At 46.8% G+C, this 10,518-nt stretch overlaps 1 long non-coding RNA gene across 1 annotated transcript; it reads right to left on the reverse strand.

The window, feature by feature from the left end:
* Positions 1 to 2,651: 2,651 nt before the first annotated feature.
* Positions 2,652 to 10,177, reverse strand: LOC117018987 (uncharacterized). The gene is made up of 3 exons (XR_004422383.1): positions 10,043 to 10,177; positions 4,815 to 4,937; positions 2,652 to 2,870 (listed from the first exon to the last, which is right to left on the reverse strand). It is a non-coding gene; the product is annotated as an uncharacterized LOC117018987 (long non-coding RNA).
* Positions 10,178 to 10,518: the final 341 nt, after the last annotated feature.

Raw genomic sequence — 10,518 nt, forward strand, 5'->3', positions numbered from 1 at the left:
GCTTCCTCCTCCGAGTGATGTTGGCGAAAAAAACCAAACACTGGCCTGTTATCCCAGGAAATCTTCACGTACCAAAAAAAACATGATACCTTGAATAGCACCCAACAAATATGTCCACCTCTGATTTAACTTTCCAAAAGAGATTGTCTTATTGTAAGAGGACAAGCTGCTGGCTTAGAGATTTTACGAAAGGAAAGAGGCACAAAGGGACACTCCTGTCGATATGGGTTCTGCACTCACTGGAACAGGCTGGCTTGGCGTCCAGGCAGATAAAGCCCCCCAGGGCTGCAGAGACTGCCGGGGTTGGGTCACTGGCACCCATCAGTCAGTGACAATATTGCTAGTGTAAAGGAAGCATAGAATTGTCCCTGTGATAGAATTACATGTTAAAAATATGCAAGTGTATACATTCCAATTAGGAATAAGACAGGCTTAGATGGCTACACACCAAAAAATATATATTAAAGATTGGAAGGGAATAAATGAAGTAGGAGGATGGAAAAGTGGATTTTACAATTGATTAGGCATATGTGTCTTACTGAAATGCTTCATGGTCTGTGGACTTCTGTGTATGAAATTATTTGACCAAATATAGTTAAAAAAAAAAAAGCGTGCACTGCACTAAAACATGAAAATTTCAAGTGATTCACTTCTGCCATAGCTTACAGTAATTTTTAAGCTGATTTTCAATATTTTTACTTTTTTGGGTGCCATTGTATATTCTGAGTGACATTTTTAGTATTGTATACATTTTTCATACTTTAAAAATAAATTAAGAGATAACACATATAAGAACAAAATAAACAGACAAAACAAACAAACTCATAGACACAGAGAACGAGCTGATGGTGGCCTGATGGGACGGGGGTTGAGGGAGCGGGTGAAAAAGGGGCAGGGGGTAAGAAGTACAAATCGGCAGTTATAAAAACAGTCACGGGCTGCAAAGTACAGCACGGGGAGTATAGTAAATAATATTGTAATAACTGTGTATGGTGCCGGCGGGTACTAGACTAATGGAGGGATCACTCTGTAACTTATATACATGTGTAATCTCTATGCTGCACACCTGAAACCATCATAATATTGAATGTCAACCGTAATTGAAAAGTAAATTAAGAGAAATTTTTAAGCAATAAAATAAAGATTCATTAACAAATATTCCATAGAAGCTGTTACTTGATCTTTGCAAACCCCCGTGAGTTCAGTGTATGGTGACCCCCGTCTGTGGCTCATGGACAATTCAGAATGATTACTTCATTGCTCATCTCTCCCACACGTGCTTAACATTCAGGTCTCTGGGAATGTCACAACTCCCCAGGGTCTGAGGGACCACCGAGGACGAGAAGCCCGTCCTCGAGTTCTTTTGGAGGCTGTGGTTTGCAAGAAACACACCGGGGGTGCTTTTGAACTGTGGGAAGTGGGCACGTTGCAGACCAAGGGGCTTGGGCGCGGGGCAGCAGGGAGCATCAGAGTTTATTCTGTGAGAACTCTAACTTTTTTTTTTTTTTTAACTCTAACTTTTTCAACGATAAGTTCAGATGAAGGCCCTTCGTGTCACATGAGGGCTTCTCAGGCTTTGCAGGACGGTGGGGTTACATGGGGAGGCTACAAAGCCCTGGGGCCCCGGCAGGATGAACTGATCTGTGTGTTAGGGGCGGGGACCGGGACTTTAAATTCGCCCCCGGTGACTTAATTGGAAAGCTAACGGCACCTGCCAGTGCTTCACGCTCTGGAGAAAGGTGAGTTTATGGCAATGACTGAAGAAAGAAGTGCTTACACTGCTTCTCTGTAGTCCCCTGGGGCTTGAAGACGAAATGCACAGGTCAGAGAGAATGCCGGGGTGAGTCTGCCCAATGCAGAGACAGGCCCTGTGTGTGAGCTGTGCTGACAGAGTGACGTGACGTCGGGCGGTCTCACGGGCCAGCCCCCAGACTGCGTTACGTCATCCATGGTGTATGATTGTCGTTTGTTTTAGCATATTTCAGTGGGTGCAACAAACGATTTTGGAGCCTGCACATGACGTCTCGCCTCTGTTCCTCTACACAGCCTCGAGGACGGTGCTGGCATCTAGAGAGTCCCCGGTAAGCCTGTCGGGTGACTGGCTGTAGAGACCCCGAACTCGGACTCCAGCTACACAAGTCATGCTCTCCTAACATTCTGTGTCTCCACTGTAGCTCAGAGTGGGGAAGTATTAAACGACTGTAAAGAAGTAGCAGGGGAGACGGAGCAATTTAAAGCAAACCATCATCCTTTAAAAACTGTATATGAACAAACCTTTCTTTCATCTTTGCAAAATTCATATCATCCTTTTTTCTCCTTGAATTCATTTTGCGAGTTCCCTTGCTATATATTTTTAGCCTAATTGTACATTTTTATGTTTACTGATTACCCCAACCAAACTCTCTCTCTCAAAATTATGAATATAAAAGAATTGGATTTTTGCATCATTTCCTATCACCAGAAGGCTCCGAGTGTTAAAAACTCCTTCTGGATTGAGTCATCAGTACAATTCATCACCAGCACACATTTGCACAGAGCACCACAAAATACTGACGAATACTTATTAAACACTGTAGTATTTAAGGTACTGATGGTTGCTTCAACAAACCCCCAAATCCCAGTGGCCCGCCACCATCGAAGTCTACCTGTGGTTCACTTGCCAGGCTCCTCTCATCATCTTAGCAGAATCCAGCTCGAGGGAAGGGAGAAGAAAGCTTGAAAAGACACGACTCCTTCTTAAAAGCCTTGGCCCGGAGCTTGCACACACTGCGACTGCTCACTTTCTGTTGGTGACACGTAACCACGTGGTCATCTATGCACGAGGTGGCTGGGTGAGCAGTGGCTTCCGAGGGACAACTTCAAACGGGAGGCTGCGGCATGGGAAGCGCAGGTTTTGTCAGGCAGACGTACAAACAAAGCATCACACGTGCCAAGTAGAACATACAAAGCAAGAGTGGGTGGAAAACATGTCTCTTAATGGGAGGGGTGGCTTTCAAAATGTTATATTCTGTTGAGGCATTTTACTTGTTGCTACTAAAATGTGACATAATTTAGCATCTACTCTACCCATTTTCCATTCCTGTGGATATAAATACAGACAAACCTTGTTCTCAGAAATATGTAGGTGGGAATAGAAATTGTTACGGAATTGTCACTCAATTCTGGGAACTTCTGAGTTATATGCCAAAAATGGTATCTTTATCTGTTATTAAAGTTGTTTTTTAAATTAATACTCAGCTGATCACTTAATTAGGTCCTCTAGCAATGCTGTTGAAATCAAATAATTTGAAACCATCTTTTATGCAAATGGATGTTACCCATTCATTACAGTTATTCCTTATTTAAATTTCTGGGACATATGACTAAAAAGACTTTCCCAATGTGTATTAAATGACAATTAAGTATACCTATCACATCTTCACTTACGGGCACCTTATTTAATCATAAAGTGTTGGGGAAATTGAAATTTTAATTTTAATATCACTTCGCCAATACAATGTTATTTTACAAAATGTCTCCGTCATTTTACTGCTTTATACATATTTTTATTTTGGTGGAAACGTGGCTTATTAAGTTCATGGAAAATGTCTGCCACCTAACGCAGTTAGCAAAACCAGCCTTTGATGGCAAGCCAGCCAGTCCCATCGGCTTACTTTCTTTATTGAATAATATTAGAAAGAACCAACTTTATTTTCCAATGTGTTTTTGAAGAATATTATTTTAAAAGAACCATTAAGAAATAACGTAAGGAGCACAGCTTGTAGGATATGTTACTAAAAGCAATCATTACCGAAGTGATAGGTACCTAAAATAATATTACTCTATGTAGTCCTGTGCAATGTCAAGTGTAGTTAAAATATTGATATTTGCAAAGGTCGGCCTATGAAACATGGTGTTTGGAAAATGTGTATGTGGTTGTGTATTACTGAACACTGGCATTTAGCTTTTTGAAATAATTCAATAAGAATCATGTATAAAAATCAGGAATGATTAATTACATTAGATATCACAATCACATTTTCCTACATATTTAACTGAAGTGTAAAAATGAATCAGGCTGACAGCTATCATATAATTTTGTTTTTTGTAAAAAGGAGATAGAAAAATATTAAACATTTTATGAAATGAAATAAGGTAATGCTAGACTCTAACAGGAATAACTATTTTGCGAGGTGACGTGTTAAAATAGGCTTTAACTGTCTTATTGAAGGAAGCACCCCAGGATCTGAAAGATCACAGAAGTTTCTACCTGCAGGATTGAATCAGTGTATGCTTCAGAATTCTGGGGCTCAGGAAGCGTTCTCATCACGCCTGAATGAATCAACATCGCTGAGCCGTATAGGTCCTTGGGGTATGGACGTACCTGAAAGCAACCGCTGAGCTGTAAGTATTGGGAGGGGAACATGTTTTCTGGGGCTCTTTTTTCTCGTCTCAAAAGGTCCTCCCTGAAGAGTGATGCTTTATGCGACAATATTTGGGGTATGGGAGAGGTGAAGCCCCTCAGGCTAATTACTCCACCGTATACCCCAAATTCAGAGCAGCCAACCGCAGGCCAGGCAGCCAGGGTCCCCTGACTCCCGTCTCCCTCACACCACCACCTCCAGGAGCTGCAGCCGACCCCAGACGAGCCTGGGGTGCCTCAGCCAATTATCACAGGGGTGGTCCCCAAAGACTGTATTTGACACTGTCTCTGGGTGGTGCCCCAGGGAGCTTTACAGCTCGGAGCAAAGCACAGTAAGACAGTAGGATTAGGGAAGACTGAAGGCGCCTCTTTCCTGTTTGTCAAGGAAGCTGGGAAGGGGTATCATTGCCACCTGCTCTCAGGCGGACTTGGGAACGGCCACGGTGGAGGCATCTAGGAATGGCTGCCCCTGAAACCCTCTCAGCCGGGGTGTCCTTGCAAAGTCTCCTTCTTTCTGTGGCTCCTCTTCTTCCTCCTTGCAGGACAAGAGGAAAACGTCGTTATAACTAAAAGGTCAATGATACAGACCAAGGATGGAAAAGGTCTCCTTACAGAGACTGAAGTCTTAGAAATCGGTTCTGAGGGATCTGAACCTGGTTTCCTTACATACAGTTGACCTCATGGAGCTGTCCCAGCTTAACAAACAAGTTAAAACTATTAAACATAATTTCCAGTACACTGTAACTTCTGAATTCCTGTATCACACAGACAAATGCAGTAATTAAAAAGGCTATGTTTCACTCAGTCAAGGAGACCTGACTTTTCTTTTTTTCTCCCCTTTCTTCTGCCTTCCCACCCCCTCCGGTTCAAGCCGCTGTTTCTCAGTCTAGTTGTGTAGGACGCAGCTCCCTGGCCCATGTTGGTGTTCGGAGTCCTGCGCTCCCGGGGCTGGGGCCCTTGGTCGCCGCTCAGAGCAGTTCCCAGCAGCGCTCCCGTGAGCTCCCGACCGCTCCTGGCGGCACACAGCAGCCCATAGCAGCACTCAGCAGCCTGCAGCCGCGCACGGCAGCCCAGCTCCAGGGAGAGCCGTTGTTCACAGTCTTAGCTGTAGAGGGCGCAGCTCACTGGCCCCTGTGGGAATCCAGCCGGGGATGGCGCTCCAACCACCTGAGTTACTGGACCGGCCCGGATACCTGACTTTTCTGATCTTAAAGAGCAGTGCTAGTATAATTTCCTTCTTAAACATGACAAACAAGTAACAATTTCACAACAGGAAGACATTTGTAACATGCACTAAGCTTTTGCTTTCGTTAGCCAAACAAACATCAGATGAATGTGCTTTCCCACCATGCTTCATTTTGAAAACTCACAATTTTGTTCACTCTTGCTCTGCAAGGTTTGTATCTTGTATTCTTAATGTTTTCAAAGCCTTCTTTATTTTAGGGCAATCGGATGCTCTCTGGCTGAGATTCCCACTCAAGGCAATTCCCACCGTCACCACCGGGTGGCAGCATCCCCCAGTCGTGGGTGAGCTCTAAGGAGGGGTGGAAACCGGGTGGGTGTGTAACCTGGGGGCCCTAGCAAACGGGGCTGAGCCGAGGCCAAGCACACACTAGCCCCACGCCCCGAGAGGAGAAACACGCACAGCGGACAGAAGCTAAGAAACGCCTGTCTGGTTTTCTGCTCACTTCAGCGGAACGGGATAAAGGTGAAAAGGTTCTCCAGAGCCGTCAGGAGGGAGCAGGTGATCGTAGGACGGTCCCTGGTTTCCCCCTGTGGGGAAGCTCTGCGCCATCAGCACCTGACCCACTCATTGGGTGACTTTGGTCTGGAGTGATGGCTGAATGTCACCGTTTCTCAGCACTGGGGTGCCCCGCGTGGGAGGCCAGACTCGGTGATTCATCAGAGCCCTTGGGAGAGGACATGGGAGCACTAGTGATGCCACAGCCAGGCTGACCTGGCCCCACCTTGCTGGAGCCACTTGCCATCGCTGAGGGCTGACAAACACTTTCATTTGCCTGCTTCTTTCACTGCTTTAAAGGACAACATGTGCTGTGTGATTACAAAGTCGGCTCAGACTCTCTGACTCCCACGTCACAGCTGCCCACCCCTTCCGGCCCCACAGCTCGCCGGCTCTTGAAGCTGAGAGAGAGAAGAACCTCGCACCACGGTCAAGAGGTGGCCCACTGGCCAGGAAGTGGGGTGAGTTTTCTGTCCTCAGCGTCCCTCTCTATAACATTATTTGCACTGTGTCCCGAGTTGCAGCTACTGTCCTCAGCACCACCCGCGGCACCAGGGCCTGGACCTGTGCACTTTCGTGAAAGGACTCGGCAGCTGCGGACGTGAAGGTCCCCCCAACCTCCGGGCAGCCCTCAGCAACGGGAGGGGCAGGAAGAGACAGACACCAAGGCCAAGTGCAGCTCGGGGAGGCGTGGACTCGCTGTTCCAACTCTTCAGTCAAGGATGAAGTGACAGGTCTCGTGAGCACTGATCCGGGAAGGGACTTCATGTTAGGAGGGCCCCAAGCTGGCTGGACCCCCAGCCTTTCCTCTACGATCTCTTACTAGGGGGGAAAAAAAGGCTGCTGCTAGCCCTAGCATCTCTTGGCTGAGAGCAGTACCTGCAGGGAGCTGCCATCTGCTGACGCCCACGGGAAAACCCTGTGCCAGGACACAGAGCTGAGCTGCTGTGGCAAGGGGACGGGCCACCCTGCCCCTGCCAGCACCTACCCCACGGGGCTGCAGGCCTGCCCCCAGCTGCTGGAGGCTCGTGTGCTCTGTCTCTGCTTTGCACGGCTCCTCTGGATACCCAGCTATGTCGGCTCAGAAGGTGACTAGCTGTACCCCCCACCCCTCGCCTCCCGGCTGCAAGTCCTTACATCACTCGAACTTCTACATGGGGTGAAACCTGACAGCTAGCTCTGTGCACTCTCTACGCCTCTCTTTAGTCATATGGCAAACAGCACAATGAATGAATAGTACCTACCAACAAGGACTGTTGTGAGGATGGAATAATTCAGGTAAGGTAACAGGCACAAAATAAGCACTTACTGTACATTAAGAGAGTCCACTTTTCCAATTATGTGATGTACTCATGGTAACAGTTAGAGTGAGTTAAATCGCTAAAGAAGACTCACAGGAACTCATATGACTATTAACCAGTGTCCTCCAGAGGAACAGAACCCCTAGGATGTGGGTATACATATATATGGAAAGAGATTTAGTCTAAGGGGTTGGCTCATGCTACTATGGAGGCTGGCAAGTCCACGTCTGCAGAGTGGCGTCTGCCAGAGAATTCCCTCTTACTCAGGGAGGCTGCTCCGTCTGTTCTAGTCAGGCCATCAACTGATTGGGCGAGGCCCACCCCCACTAGGGAGAGCAATCTGCTTTCCTCAAAGTCCACTGTTTTCAAGGTTACACTCATCCAAAAACACCCTCTAAGTCGACACATAAAATTAACCATCATAATGACACTGCTTACAAATCTACAGTGTGTTGCGGGAAAAGGATACAGTACAGCAGGGGTTGGACTAAACTGCCTGTTTTGATAGAGTCCAAGAGCTAAGCGCAGCCTTTACATTTTTGTTTTTTTAAATTTATTTATTGTAGCCTTTACATTTTTAAATGTAATAAGGACTACTGGCTTTTCAACAAGAACAACTGCTCCAGGAGTTGAGCATGTTGCCTTTGGCCTGCAAACCCCACTATTTGCTGTCTGGATTTTGCAGAAACAGTTGCCAATATCTGTCAGAACGCAATGGCATTACAGGAAAGCTGTGCCTCACAGCCCAAGGCTGCCTTGCAGCAAGAGCTGGGGAGAGGAGGCGTGAACTGGATCCGTCCCCCTCTGTACAGGCTGCACCCCACTGGCTCTCTCAGACAGGGCACCACCGCTTGTCCACGGAACATGCCGGAACTATGGAGCATGGAATCAAGTCTCGACCAGGGTTTATTACACTCTGCTGCTCCCCTAGGCACCTTCTTGCTGCATAACCAGCTCCAAAGACAGAGCCCTGGAGGCTCTCACGGGGACCAGGCACAAACACTAATCTTGTTATCAATAAACAATGCTGACAAGCTGCACACACCTCCCTCTGACGCCTCGGACCCATGCTCATAAGGCAGCTAGCTAGTAATCAGAGCCTTTCATGCCTTGCCCGGGGGTCGGTGTCCTGCAAGGGCCCCAGTGAAACAGCTCAGGACAATTTCAGATCTGCTGGAATTAACCCTCACCGCTCAGCAGTGGTCCCTTTTCCTGTCCCCACAGAACAAACCTGCGGCTCACTATTATAAAGTAAAAACACCTTCTATCACCACACAGGTGAAGACGGAACCCTGCCAGCACCCAGGAGCTCCTGGGGTGTCATTCTGCTCCATGGCAGCCCCCCGTCTCGGCCTGAAGTTTACGGTCATCACTGCTTGCTCTGACATCTGCTTTCGCCACCCACGTACGCCTCTTCATGCTTCTATTATAGTTCAGGGGAGTCTGTTTTCAATCTTCATATAACGAGAACAGTAACTTTTCTACTTTCTTTCGCTCATGTTAGGTTTTAAAGGTTCATCTGCATCATTACTGCAGAGTATACCACCGTCAAAGCACACCTGAATGTACTCACCCCCTTTACTATTTGATAGACATGGGAGTCTTTCTAGAATGTAACTCCCACATCCCCACGTGGTGACTGGGCCATGTGTCTCCTGGCTCTGGTTGTGTCTGCGGCTGGGACGGCCAACAGACTGACTCATCTTCCAGTTGGCAACTGAGAGTTCCTCAAAATTACACACGGGGAGGCAAGTTTGCAAACAGATTTTGCCTGTGAAGTCTGATGGTGACTGGAGCCGTTCTCAGATCCACAGGCCGGCATTCTAGTCGGGCTTCTCTCACTCTTGTGGGAAGCCCATGGGGGGTGGGTCCCCACATTCAGAGGCCTGCAGAGTCCTCCTCCTCTGGCACAAAGGTGGGGCCACACATTGAGAAGGGGTCCTTCTTTGTACCCCTCCTGCCACTACACTAACTGTGTTGAGAATATTTCAAACATACAGCGAAGAATAGACAATATAATACCCGTGCACCTACGACTGCAGTTTTATCCAACTTCAGCGAATGACTGTTCAACCGAGCTGTATCCAGAGAAATGGAGATGCCTGTTCATCGGAGGCCGTACCTCCCTTTCTCCAAGAGGTAGGTATTTTGATGAATTCGGGCATCATTCTCATGCGTATGGCTTTCTGCCCTCCCTACATATTTATATATTCATCAGTATTATAAAGCACTCTGTTAGAAGCTTTCAAGCTCCATTAGTGGAATAATATTTCTGATAAAGTTGGACTTATTCCTCTTTAACTGCCCCCCATTTTCTGTTTCCTCTTTTTTTTTTTCCTTTTCAGTTGATTTTGATTTGGAAGCTATAGATCGTATTTCTGTTCTTTTAGTGCCCTTACCCTTCATTTTTAAAAAGTGCATATTTAACCACACGTTTAAAAAATAAAGACTGCATTTTCACTCCTCCCCCAGTCCTCGACAAGGGACTGGTGCGGTTCAACACCCACTCAACACATATCACTTTTTGCTATGATTATTTATAATTTTGGTTTCCATCTACACGGTGCATCTTTTAGTAATGACGGATCCAGGACTTACGGTCTGCCAGTACAGAAAAGGCTTTTCTTGAGGAGCAACGGGGAGGCACTGCTTTCAAACATCCCTTCTCAGTTCAAGGTTTTCTGGCACTCGGTGCCAAATCTTCTAAGCCAACTGATGTCCTCGTGAGTTCCTATAGATAAAACCATTATAGGGAATCAATGAGCTCCTGCATTTTCCATTAGGACTCAGCCATCACGCCCCAGGTGCAGTACAGCCAGGCGAACCAGGAGATAACGGATGGGGTGAGGCGAGGGGAACCAGACGGCGTTTGCAAAGTCAGAAAGCACTACTCAGGGTTCAGGCAAAGAAAACCTTCATTTTCTGAGCGATTATTTCCCTGTCTGATCCTCGGTTTCCTCATCTGTAAACCAAGGCCACTGGAACGGATGTCCTATACATCTCTTTCAGAACTAATCTCCTGTGGCCTTTACCGAACATTCAGCCAAATAAAAGCACTGCGTCCGAATGTCTTC

Source organism: Rhinolophus ferrumequinum, chromosome 28, assembly GCF_004115265.2.
Source record: "Rhinolophus ferrumequinum isolate MPI-CBG mRhiFer1 chromosome 28, mRhiFer1_v1.p, whole genome shotgun sequence".
NCBI lineage: Eukaryota > Metazoa > Chordata > Mammalia > Chiroptera > Rhinolophidae > Rhinolophus > Rhinolophus ferrumequinum.